This window comes from Sus scrofa, chromosome 4, assembly GCF_054392235.1.
Source record: "Sus scrofa isolate SSC_HxYL_T2T_F1_AM1 chromosome 4, Sscrofa_HxYL_maternal_Yorkshire_Landrace_v2.0, whole genome shotgun sequence".
NCBI lineage: Eukaryota > Metazoa > Chordata > Mammalia > Artiodactyla > Suidae > Sus > Sus scrofa.
This window is the reverse complement of record NC_139386.1, coordinates 100366360-100379901: the sequence shown is the minus strand read 5'-3', so window position 1 is coordinate 100379901 and position 13542 is coordinate 100366360. Positions and strand designations below refer to the sequence as shown.

The 13542-nt window shown below is 44.2% G+C and overlaps 1 protein-coding gene across 5 annotated transcripts in view; it reads right to left on the bottom strand.

The window, feature by feature from the left end:
- Positions 1-11410, bottom strand: part of GATAD2B (GATA zinc finger domain containing 2B) — a 97795-nt gene extending 86385 nt beyond the window's left edge. For all 5 annotated transcript variants that reach the window (XR_014844163.1, XM_021089803.2, XM_085022909.1 and 2 more), the window contains exon 1: positions 11214-11410. The gene's annotated coding sequence lies outside the window, so the exon portion shown is untranslated. The remainder of the gene's footprint in view (positions 1-11213) is intronic.
- Positions 11411-13542: the final 2132 nt, after the last annotated feature.

The following is a 13542-nucleotide window of genomic DNA, read 5'->3' as shown; positions in this document are numbered from 1 at the left end:
TGATGCACTACAGTGGGAACTCCTCAGTTCAATATTAATGCATTACCCAGAACTCAACGGGGAAATAGCTCTCTAAGCAGAAGGTGAAGAGTTAAAAATACAGGCTAATGAAAATTTAGGATTGGATCTTAGTGCAATTAAGAGACCCATATTCTAGTTTCTATTTATTTGTCAGAAAATATCTGAATTTAAAATATCTTTAAATATCTTTAAAAAGGAAAACTTTCAAATTCACAATGCACTCAGCTAAGGTACTGAGTAAGCATTCCTTACTAACTGAATTACAAAATGACAAAAGAGATGGACTGTGAGTTTGGGGTTAGTAGATGCAAACAATTAGGTTTAGAATGGATGAGCGATGGGGTCCTGTTGTACTGTACAGTGAACTATATCCAATCTTGGGATAGAACATGATAGGGGATGATATGAAAAATAGAATATATATATACACATATATATGTATGACTGTTTCACACTGCTGTACGGCAGACACTAGCACATTATAAATCAACTATAATAAAGAGTGAGCTAAAAAAAAAAATTAGGAGTTCCCGTTGTGGCGCAGTGGTTAACGAATCCGACTAGGAACCATGAGGCTGCAGGTTCGATCCCCGGCCTTGCTCAGTGGGTTAAGGATCCTGCGTTGCTGTGAGCTGTGGTGTGGGTCGCAGATGCAGCTCGGATCCTGAGTTGCTGTGGCTCTGGCGTAGGCCAGCAGCTATAGCTCTGATTCAACCTCTAGCCTGGGAATCTCCATATGCCACGGGAGCAGCCCAAGAAATGGCAAAAAGACAAAAAAATATAAATAAATAAATAAATAAAATTAGAAAAGAATAGCATCAGAGTAACATAATAATTCATCCATAAATGTTTATTATAGGCCAAACACTAATTCATGGGAAGAATGTCAAGCTATTCACATCAAATTTCCACAGAACCTAAAATAGGGTCTTCTAGCCAGCCTGTCCCGGGCAGCAGCAATATACATGACCAACTGCTTCAATCCCTTTGATAGCAACACATCAATGTAGCCATATAAATGCTAAAGAGTGGTTAGAAAACTGCTCCTTCCTCCAAAATGTTATCCTATTAGGGAAATACTTTCAATGTTTTTCACTGGTAGCTCAAACTACGAGATAAAAGTTTGGAATTCAGTGGTAGACACCATGCAGGTAATTTTTATGCCTTTAAACAATACAGGATAAATTTCTCAAAGTTTTGTTTTTATTTCAAGACCAACCTAGCAGCTTTAAAGGACTAAAAATCAAAGGCATTGTTTCTTCTCGCCTCTGATCCCCAGGTCTGTCCGAATGCCTCACAAAACAGAAAAGAACAGTGGGCTTCACAGATTTTCTTTTTTTTTTAATGACCGCAGCCAAGGCATATAGAAGTTCCTAGGCTGGGGACTGAATTGAACCACAGCTGTAACATACACCACAGCTGCAGCAATGCCAGATCCTCTAACCCACTGCCCTAGGCCAGGAATCAAACCCTTGCCTCTGTAGCAACTCAGATTGCTGCAGTCCAATTCTTAACCCACTGCACCAGAGCAGGAACTCCTACAGATTTCTTAATGTAATACTACCACCTTTACAGAAAGGAAGGGTTTCTTGCTCCTAGCTCAAAGAGATTCTGTTCACTTACAAAACTGAAACCTTACTCTCCTGCTTCTTAGCAAATTACATGAAAGTAGGTGGGGGCAGCAGCTCAGTTACAGCTATACTCCTGAGAACACACTGAAGGTGAGGGCCAAGTTGGATGAGCTGTGCTGTTTGCCTTAGAATATTCATGGGGGGAAAAACTGCAGCATCCATACCAATGAAGGTTCTAAAAAATATCTGGCCTAAACACCACCACACTAGTTCTCTGGAAAACCAGCACACAAAAGCAGTCAATTCCCTCATTCAAGAGTGATAACCCTTAAATTAAAAAACAAAACAAAACAAAACAAAAAAACCCAGAGAGGCACTACAAGGAAACAGAATAGCAAGGTGCAGTACTGTCTTCTCAAAGCGTTCAGTGAGATCACTAGTACCCTAAAAGACACTCTTTCATGGTCAAATAATTTCCAGAAACTCTGCATCATTTAGCCATTCTTTCCACCATTCCTAATGAATAATATATATGTAGATATGCAAGGCTCTGTGAAGAAATCTGCAGTAATTTTACCCAGAATTTTTCAAAACCCTATTTCACCACAAAATTCTTTTCACATAAGAACTACTAATATTGAGGAAAACGATCATTTTTGTTTTGTTTTTACAAAGTTAACCTTTATTTAAAAAAAAAAAAAACTCTAGGGAGTTCCCGTCGTGGCTCGGTGATTAAGGAATCCAACTAGGAACCAAGAGGTTGCAGGTTCGATCCCTGGCCTCGCTCAGTGGGTTCAGGATCCAACGTTGCCGTGAGTTATGGTGTAGGTCGCAGATGTGGCTCGGATCCTGTGTTGCTGTGGCTGTGGTGTAGGCTGGCAGCTGCAGCTCTGATCAGACCCCTAGCCTGGAAACTTCCATATGCCGTGGGTTCGACACTAGGAAAAAAAACAAAAAAAACAAAAAAAAAAACACCTCAATTACAAGTGTTAGGAAAGTGGTAAGGTCACAACTTGTAGAGTCAGGCAGAGTTGTTCAAATACTAGATTCACCACTTTTATTAATCTTTGAGATTCCAGCAAAATGACAGCCTCGCAGAGTTCCTGTTCTGCTCGGCAGTAATGAACCCAACTAGTATTCTTAAGGATGCAAGTTCACTCCCTGACCTTGCTCAGTGGGTTAAAGATCCAGTGTTGCCATGCGCCATGATGTAGGTCGAAGACACAGCTCAAATCTGGCATTGCTGGGGCTGTGGCATAGGCTGACAGCTGCAGCTCCAATTCAACCCCTAGCCTGGGAACGTCCATATGCTGCAGGTGGGGCCCTTTTAAAAAAAAAAAAAAAAGACAACCTCCCTGGGAATTGAGTTTTCTTATCTGTAAAATGATTATATCTCCCTCACAGAGTTACTGTAAGCATTAAAATAGCTCAAAGCCTTACACAAAGCAAATGCTCAACAAATGAATTTACATTTACTTTTTTTTTTTTGGCTTTTTTTTTTAGGGCCACTTCTGTGGCATATGGAGGGTTCCAGGTTAGGAGTCTAATCAGATCTGTAGTTGTCAATCAACACCACAGCCACAGCAACTTGGGATCTGAGCCACATCTGTGACCTACATCACAGCTCACAGCAACAACGGATCCTTAACCCACTGATGGAGACCAGAGATCGAACCCGCATCCTGACAGTAACAACGTCAGGTCCTTAACATGCTGAGCCAAAACAGAACTCCTGCAATTTTTTTTTTTTTTTTTTTTTTTTTGGTCTTTTTAGGGCCGCACCTGCAGCATATGGAGGTTCCCAAGTTAGGGGGCGAACTGGAGCTGCAGCTGCTGGCCTACACCACAGCCACAGCAACGCAGGATCCTTAAACCACTGAGTGAAGCCAGGGATCAAACTCGCATCCTCATGGATACTAGTTGAGTTCGCTAACCAATTAGCCACAATGGGAACTCCCCTGCAATTTTTTTTTTAATCTGAGGGAAAAATTACAGAATTCGTGACTAAGATACTCCTTGAGAAGTGTAACTTCTCAGGATTTTGCAACTTTGTTAATCCACTGGACTACTGAGAGAGGCTTTAAACTTGCCACATTTAAGATGATATTCAAGAATAGGCTACATCTACTGGTGAAAATGGATATGAATACAATACATGTGGTAGAAGGATGTTTATGGTTTCAATAATAAAAAGACCTTACATCAATATAAACAAGAAAATAATGAGCCATGAGAAAAGCTCAGCTTATGTCAGCACATAATAACTAACAATTTCACAGTGCTTTACAGTTTATAAAGCATCTTTATATGCATAATCTCATTTGACTGACAGAGACCTAATGAAATAGATAAAGCAGCTACTGATCCTCATTTCTAAGTTGAGGAAACTACAGCTTGGAGACTTCAAGTGACTCAACCAAGGTCATACAGATGATAATTAGAACCAAGATGCCAACATTGTTCTTCTGCTCCCAGAACATAACAAAAAGAGCATCTTCTAAATGTACGCAGCATTGTCTCAACCCACAGAATTATTAACATTTTAAAATATCTTGTAGGAGTTCTCTTGTAGCACAGTGGGTTAAGGATCTGGCTTATGCTACTGCAGTGGCTTATGTCACTGCTATGGCATGGGTTCAATCCCTGGCCCAGGAACTTCTACACGCCTCAGGTACCACCAAAAAAAAAAAAAAAAATTAAATAAATAAAATACTTTTTAGGTGACAGGCACCATGCTAGGCACTGGAGGGACAATAGTAAAAAGACATGGCTGCTCTTTACTTCAGAATGTTAACAGACCACTGGGTGGACACAGGCAGTATTTATAAATTAAGAATGAGATCTAAGAGGAAAGCACATCTAAGTTTCTTTGGGCAAGTCGAGGAAAGAATCATTTAAGATGAGATTTGGAAGCTGATCAAGGAATTAAAAGAACTGTAGCTGCTCACCTATAAATTGTAAGGGAGAAAAATGATGCTGGATAGAAAGGCAAAGATAGGAGTTCCTGCTATGGTGCAAAGGGATCAGTGGCATCTCTGCAGCATCAGGACACAGGTTTGATCCCCAGCCCAGCACAGTGGGTTAAAGGATCTGGCACTGCCACACCTGGGACATAGGTTGCAACTTCGGCTCAGATCTGATTCCTAGCCCAGGAACTTCATATACTGTGGGGCAGCCAAATAAGAAAAGAAAAAGAAAAAAGAAAAAAAGAAAGGCAAAGGCCAAGATTTATAAAGGGCTTTTAATACCATGTAGAGTTTAAATTTTACCTTTAAATGATTGGAAACTACTGAATACTTCTGAGACGAGGAGGTAGTCTAACAGATCATCTAACGGAGATGTGCTTATTCTATTTTGAAGAGAACAATGATTGAGAGTTTAAAAGAGAATAAAACTAAAAACCAAGAGAACTGTAAGAGATTATGGCAACATCCCAAATAAGACCTGTTGTGGTCCTGAATTAGGAGCCTGGTAATGGAGATAGAGGAAAAAGGTACAGATTCAGAAATACTTGGAAAGGAATGAATATGAGAGACAGACTTGACAATGATGCTCCCATTTCTGGCTTAGGTGACTCAATAAATCACAAAAGGGGAGTGAATAGATGGTGAAAATGTTAAGTCTGAGGTACCAGTGGAATACAGAGATGGATACATCTAGCACACAGTTGACAACTGAAAATAAAGAGGGCTGGAGTTTTAGGAGAGATGTGATAATATATGTGAATATATGAAGATTTTTTCCAGTAATCAAATGTTACTTACCATTTCAATGGGAAGGCAATTATTTTGTCTTTTTTGGGGGGTGGGGGGAAATGGGGGCACATCCATAGCATACGGAAGTTCCAGGGGCAGGCACAGAATCGGAGTCACAGCTTCGACCTAGACCACGGCTTTAGCAATGCCAGATTCTTAACCCAATGAGCCACAGCAGGAACTCTCATTTTGTCATTATTTATATAAGGCTTCAAAGTTCAAAAAGCATTTTAGGATTCTATAGTTTTGCTATAAACAAACAAAGTTAGGAAAACATTATTATTCCTGTTTGATCAAGAAATAGTTATTAACTGTATGCCAGACATTGTACTAGGCATTAAACAAAACACCAAAATAAAACCATGCCTTTACAGCCCTTACATCATAACAAGGGAACCAATAAGCAATAAATGTAACAAATTAAGTATGTCAGAAAATTTTAAGTACTGTATGAAAACAAAAGAACAGAGAAGGATTAGGACTAAGGGGTGGAAGTTGAAGGTGCAATTTTTTTTTTTTTTGTCTTCTGTCCTTTCAGGGCTGCACCTGAGGCACATGGAGGTTCCTGGGCTAGGGGTCCAATCGGAGCTGTAGCCACCAGCCTACACCACAGCCACAGCAATGCAGGATTGGAGCTGCACCTGTGGTCTATACCACAGCTCACGGCAACGCCAGATCCTTAACCCACTGAGTGAGGCCAGGGATTGAACCCACGTCCTCATGGATACTAGTCAGATTCGTGAACCACTGAGCCACAACAGGAACTCCTGAAGGTGCAATTTTAAACAGAAGTAGGATAGGGTCTCATTGAAAAGGTGACATTTTAGCAAGGACTTGACTGAAGAAGGTAAGAAAATTAGTCACTTGTTTTATCTCTGTGGGAAAAAAATAGCTTTCTCCTACTAGAGGGAAGAACTAGTGCAAAGGGCCTGAGATAAAGAGTGTAACTGATATATTTGAGGAACAAGTCAATGCCGCTGGAATTGAGTGACCAAAAGGGAAGATGACAGGAGATCAAAAAAAGATGGAGTGGAGAAGGGCAGATCATGTAAGACCTTAGAGGCCCCTGAAAAGATTTGCTTTTGCTGTGCAAGAAATGGGAGTTCAAAAATTAGGAGGCTCATCCAAAGTCACGTATCTAATAAATGGCAAAGAGAGTATCTTACCCAGGATTTCTAGACTCTTCACACGTGCAACCTACACCACAGCTCACGGCAACGCTGGATCCTTAACCCACTGAGCAAGGCCAGGGATCGAACCTGCATCCTCATAGATGCTAGTCCGATTGGTTAACCACTGAGCCATGACGGGAACTCCGACTCTTTACACTTGTGTTGTACTCTTCCAATTTGCCACTCATGAGCCCACAACCTCCCTCTCAGGAAGTCTGAATTTAAATACTCTCAAAAAGCTAACTTCATAAACACCTTCTAGGTAAGAGATGCACAACCTCTCTAGTTAACATTTCCAATCCCTCACAACCATAATGGGAATTTACTAATCCTAGTATCTGATCTGAATCCTAACATGTCAGCCTACATTCTGGGAGATTACAAATTCCACCTTCCCTCAAAATGAGACAAGGCCAAGAAAGCTTGATCAGGAGGCTTATAGTACGACTCTCAGGTTCAAGTAATGGTAACCTGAATTATTTTTTAAAAATGTATACTAGTCAGACGAAAGGAAACAAGAGAATGGCTCAGGAATGGCAAAACATCATCACCTTCCTTAATGGTTTACTGGTTAGTATTAACAAGTTCACATGTGGATACATTTGTACAGTTACTTTTTTTTTTTTTTTTTTTTTCTTTTTAGGGCCACACCCGCAGCATATGAAAGCTCCCAGGCTAGGGGTTGAATCAGAGCTCAGCTGCCAGCCTACAGCACAGCCACAGCAACATGGGATCCGAGCCACATATACAACCTACACCACAGCTCACGGCAATGCCAGATCCTTAACCCACTGAGCGCGAGGCCAGGGATCAAATTGCATCTTCATGAATCCTAGTCGGGTTAGTTAACCACTGAGCCATGAAGGGAACTCCTACTATAATTCGTTGAGCTCTGGGATTTGACCATTTCATACTTCAAAAGTAACAAAAAATAACTCCTTATTGAGCTGTTGCTTTTGGTACTATAACCCAAAACTCTTGATAGCTTCTTGCCAGTCAATGCCAACTTAAAGCAAAGGCAGAGATTAGAGGATTCTGAAGGAGACACCAAACATTACTGAGATACCATCTAAGAAGTATATCAGACTAGTTAAGCTCTTAATGACCCTGGGTCACTCCTTTCCTACTGGATGAACTCGAATTGATTAGGAATATTTCATTTACCATTAAAGAGAAGGTAAAAGATGAAACACGAGGAGGGAGCATTTCAAATCAAATCTATTCTTTAGAGGCTTTCATCACTACTACACAAATATAGGAGGCTCTCTGTTTCATGCACTTGGAGCCACCAAAATCCCCAACCAGTTACCTATATAAAAAGCATCAAAGGAATTATTGAGGATAAAACAAACAATAAGGCTAATAGTAGCTTTTTCCCCCAAAGCCAGTCATTTTCAACAGAAATTGAACTTCCTTATGTATCCTTTCCCAGGCTTAGCCAATGCAGGAGAACTGTAACTCTGTGTGGCATTGCCTGCTAGGTTGGATTTTTCCTGAGCAAGAGATAGACAGTTTTACACCAGTTTTAGATTTATAGTTAATCTAACTGTGTGTCTTTTTTTTTCTCCCCCTCCAAACTGTCTCAGAAAATGCCTGGTTATAGTGCCTTAATATGTAATGATGCAAGAGTTTCCTTGTGGCACAGTGGGTTAAGGATCCAGCACTGTCATTGCAGCAGCTTGGATCGCTGCTGTGGCACAAGTCTGATCACTGGCCTGGGAACTTCCACATGCCTTGGGCACAGCCAAAAAAAAAAAAAAAAAAAGTAATGATGCAGGGCTTTAAGTACTGCAATGGGTCTGAAGAAGAAAAAAGTTAAGTTTTTAGGTTTCAGTTATGGCTCAAATCTTTTGATTTCTCTAGCAATTGCTTTAATCAACCAAAGCTGGTTTGGCTTTTCTCAATGAGCTAAATGAGCATTCTGAGCTGAATGCAAAGGGGATGCTTGTCAGCATGACTCTCAATGTGGTGGCTAACATGGAATATGCTCCAGAGTCTAGAAACCAGTAGAGCATAGCTGCTGTTCCCCTACACATGCACTTCCAACTTGGTAGGCTGGGGAGATAAGGAAGCAAGAATCAGTAAACTGAAACTAGAGGCCTGGCTTACATACAACATATAAGATAATGCTTAAAGCTAGAATGAATCCAGAGGTCCCAGCATAAGATTAGAATACTATTATTGACACAGTGACCCTTCTTCCACACTGCTGTTCTCTAATCAAAACCCAACCTGGATATCTGGCCAGGACCAGTCAGAACAAAAGGGGGGGGCGGTGGCAGGGGAGGTAGAGTGTTAAGGAGAGAGAGACATGTGTCCAAAAAAAGGGGGCAGCATACAGGCTTTAGAATGTACTTTAAGACTATGAGATTCAGAACAAAATTCTCACAACCTCCCCCCACCCCCTTCCTGTGGCCTTATGCTAAATACAGCAGTAGAAGTTACTGCCAGAACTTAGATCTGAAGTGCTGATCAGGGAACCTGGTTAACACTGTTCCTTGACAAGTATTTGAATGCAGCCTCTATTCAGACCCTATTCAGACTGCCTCTAAACAGGAAGTTAACAGACATCACACATACTCAGGGAAGGCAAACCACAGTGTCATAAAGATGGATGCTGCTGTCAGCTACAAATCACTCTCACCTCATTGAAAGTGTTCTCAAGTAAGGAACAGGCAGGACAAAAGTCCATAAGCCTCACCTCTTCTCAAACTGGGTCACTCAGCCTAAAGATCCAGCCTTCTGATTCCTGCTGATTAATACTTAGCTACTTCATTTCGTACTATGATGACTATCACTGCTACTAGACTAAAAATTATATTCCCCTCAAAACGGAACACTACCATATCAGTACCCCCTTTAACTCATTATTTATACAGCCTATCCACTTTAAAAGCCCAAGGAAAGACTATCCTTGACCCAGTCCATCAGTCACAAAAAAAGCAGTACCATTTCCAACAGGTGTGGGCTTTCCCTTCCAAAGCATACTAAACCCCTCCATAGGACCACCTTTAGCAGCTCCAGAAGTAGCCTCTTCACCAGTCAAGCACCAAGAGAAATGCTACTCTAGGACAACACTCTACCAAGACTGCTCTGACACCCAAAATATGAATCCAAGTGGTTACTAAACCTCAAGGAAGAGCTGTAGTCAATGTATCAAAGAAAAAGCAATAAAGTTAGCACAAAATTCCCACATAGGATAATCTCCAATATATAAACAGCAACATACAGACACCATGCTGCTACCAAAAAACAGTCAGAAGTCAAAGGTACTGGGAGAGGAAGGCAGGGCACAGGTGAGACATTTCTTTTCACTTTGCATCACATGCATGCATTGTCTAATTAAAAAATAAAATTTCTGGGAGAAAAATGTTTTAAAAACTCAAAAGCATTAGCTCTTCTCCCAACACAGATCTATTAAACCTTCTTATACTCCAGCTGCTGCAAGTCCAAATCTCTCTACTGCAGTCTGGCCTGAAAGCATTGCTCTTTGCCTTAGCTGAAATACACTATGTTAAGTATCTCCCGGCTCTCTTCACACGCACACAAAAGCCTTCTAAATAATCATTTATCAGAAATGAGAAAACTGGTTCTCAGAAGGCTACCTGATTCTCCAGATGACAGCAGAAGAAAAGGTTGATAGGTAGTTCAGTTAGCAGCCACATGCCACCCCCATCAATGCCTCCATCTCCACTTCAGTGCCAACCCTATGAACTAATATTTTGTGTTTGGAGGGAAGTTAATGCTGGGGAAGAATCCAAAGAGACTATCATACCTTTATGAAGGGGGAACGCTGTCCTGGGCCGGCGAATGGCACCCAAACCTCTGCACTTACAGGAGTGGCTAGCTCCTTCGTGTAATTGAGAGCAGGATAGCAGAAAGTACTCTAAGTCTGGGTTTGGTTTAGGGAAGGGCAAGTTCTAGTTCCATCGACCCTCAGGCACTGGACTGGGATACAGACCAAGCGGGTCCCAGCAGCCCAGCTAAAAAAGGGGGTGGTTTAGTCGCTACAGAATACAAGTACCCACATCATACAGGCTGAGACAATCCCCTTCTACCAGAGGGCGAGGGAACCGTGGACGATGAAATAAAGGGGTAAGGTTTTGCCCTCCTGGCCCCTTTGCCTAAATAAAGATAATCAACCCGTGCTTCCTTCACCCTTAAGGATCCCCCATTTGTCCCAACCGCCGACAAACACAAGACTGAGAGTAGGGAGCGGCCCCCGCACCCTGAGGGCACCACTGGGGGTGGAGAGAGTTAAGGGGGGGCGCGCTAGAGAGGAAAGGAGGGGAGCATGGCGGGCATGAGGCAGTGAGTGAAAGCGGGGAAGGCGGGGGAAACGGGGCGCGAGGGAGGGGAGAAAGAGTAAAAGGAGAAGAAATGAAGGGACTCGAGCTGGGGGCGCGCAAGGCCGAAGTGAAAGACCGGGGCGCGCGCGCGGAGCGGGGGGAGGGGATGAGGTGAAGGGGAGCGCGAGGCGGGGGCGCGCAGTGCCGGGGTGGGGGGAGGGGGACGCAAGGCGGGGGCGCGCGGGCGGGCGTCGGCTCGCGGGCGCTTCCCCTCCCCCCGCCCCTCCACCTTTCCCTTCCCCCACCTCCGCCACCACCGCCTCCTCCCAGCCTCCCTCCCTTCCTCGCTCCTCACCGCCCCCGGGCGGGCGGGCGGCCAAGCTGGCCTAGGCCAAAGCTCCTCACCTGGCGGTGGCGGTGTAACTCCCGGCTAGCTCGCCTCCTCAGGCGGCGGCGGCGGCGTCGAAAAAGGAAGAGGCGACGGCACAGTGGGTTCCGGACCCCGCTGACGGGACTTGGGGCGGGGGTGGGGGAGGGGGGCGGGCCGGACCGGGGCGGGCGGGCGGAGCAGACACTGCGGTACAGACGGGGGCAGCGGCGGCGGCGGCGGCTGCACCGGCGGCGGCGGCACCACACAAACAAGGACGCTGATTGGGCAGCTGCCAAGCGCCTCGGCTCCGCCTTCCCCACACGCCACGACGCCCATTGGGCGACCTGAGCCGGCCTCCCCGCCCTCCTCTTCTCGGCCGTACCAATAGGAGATGGGATGCCCGGGCTACACCCCACCCTTGAAGAGTGAGTGGCTGGAGAGGTGATGATTGGCGTACTTAAGACCCAGTCCTAAACGGAGGAGGGGGATGGTCTAGCGGGGGCGCGTTAATGGGTACCTCGGCCAGTCCCAGACACATCCGGGTCTTCAGCAGCCCATTAAGTGTCGGGGGTCAAAAAATCGCTTCAGGGCTGCAACTTTACCTTAGAGACGTTTTGGTCCCCAGGCAGCCGCCGTACCCCAGTATCCCCAAAACCGGGATTCCCCTTTGGCCATTTCTCATTCTTCCAATTCTAAAGATGGAGACGGGGGAACGGCGCTGGGGTCTGCGTTGGGTGGTGTTACATCGCGACAGAATCCAGGAATTTCACGATAAAAGTGGCTTGAAGCGCTCGGGCCTTGCAGTCTACTTGGGGCGTGGCCTGTCTCCGTCTGCCAAAGGCCTTGAGCTTCCTGGTCTTCATTGTACCTCAGCGTGGTCCTGTCGTGACTGAACCCCGATAGGAGAAAAAAAAGGCAGCTGGCCAAATTGCTGAGAAATTACGCCGTGCAGAGCCCTCGCAACTCCCTTTCTAGGGATCTCCTGGTCTAGTCAGGTTCACAATGAGGGAAACAGTCTCCCACGCCACCTAATCGACTAAAAAGGCCCAGCTCCTGCTGGCCTCCGTACTTCCCCAAAGCAGTAAGGCCCACCTAGACTCTCAGCGTTTCTCCAGCACATACCACAAGTATTGTTCATTTCTTTTTTTAATTTTCCTTTATTAAAGTATATTCGATTTACAGGTGGTGTTCTTGAGCACCTTGAGGACAGGCACCAAGTCTCTGAGTCAGTGTGTTAAAACAATAATAGCTAACGTTTGTGGAAAGAAATTGTGAGACACTGTGCTATATGTGAATATTTATTCTTTTAAGAGCTTTACGTGGATTCGTTTATTTACTGCTCAAAACTCTGTTAGAGTAGAAACTGTTATCCCCATTTTGCAGATGAGGAACGTGAGGTACAGATCAAATGCGTTGCCCAAAGTTACACAAGATAAGTGGCAGAGCTGAAATCTAAACTTAGGCAGGTTCAGGTTCAGAGAGACTAAGGAACTTGCAAAGATCAGACAGCTAATTAGTGAGTAAGCCGTGGTTTGAACACGGAAATAACTGGTTCCAGGAGCACTAGAATGTGTTTTTCGAATCACTTATAAGTCATGCTATGGGAGTTCCCATTGTGGCTCAGCAGGTTATGAACCCATCTTGTATCCATGAGGATGCAGGTCTCACTCAGTGGGTTAAGGATCTGGCGTTGCCGTGAACTGTGGTGTAGGTCTCAGACGCCACTCGGATCTGGCATTGCTGTGGTTGCGGTGTAGGCCAGCAGCTGCAGCTCCGACTCAACCCCTGGCTTGGGATCTTCCACATGCCACAAGTGCAGCCCTAAAAAGCAAAAAACAAAACAAAAACAAAAACGTGCTGTGCAATGGAAATAAAACTAACAAAGCACACGGCTATAAAAAATATATAGGTGGATGCTGAACACATGCACACACAGAGTCATATGCCAATTGTTTTTTGGTTTTGGCGTTTTTTTCAATGGCCGCACCTGTGGCATATGAAGTTCCTGGGTCAGCAATTAAATCCGAGCAGCAGCTGTAATCTATGCCACAGCTGCCACAATGCCGGATACTTTTAACCCCCTTCTCAGGGTCGGAGATCCAATTCATGCCTCTCCAGCAACCCGAACCACTGTAGTCAGATTCTTAACACACTGGGCCACAACAGGAACTCCCCCAATTCTGAAGTGGGTAAAAAGCCTTCTCTTTCATTCCAGTAGTGTCCAGGTAAAGGGCATTGTCTCTGGAGTCAGACTGCCTAAGTTTGGATCTCTTACCAGTTCTGTGATTTGGGTGCAACTTACTTAACCTCTACTCTCTATGCTCTAGTTTCCCCATCTTTTTTTTTTTTTTTTTTTTTTTTCCT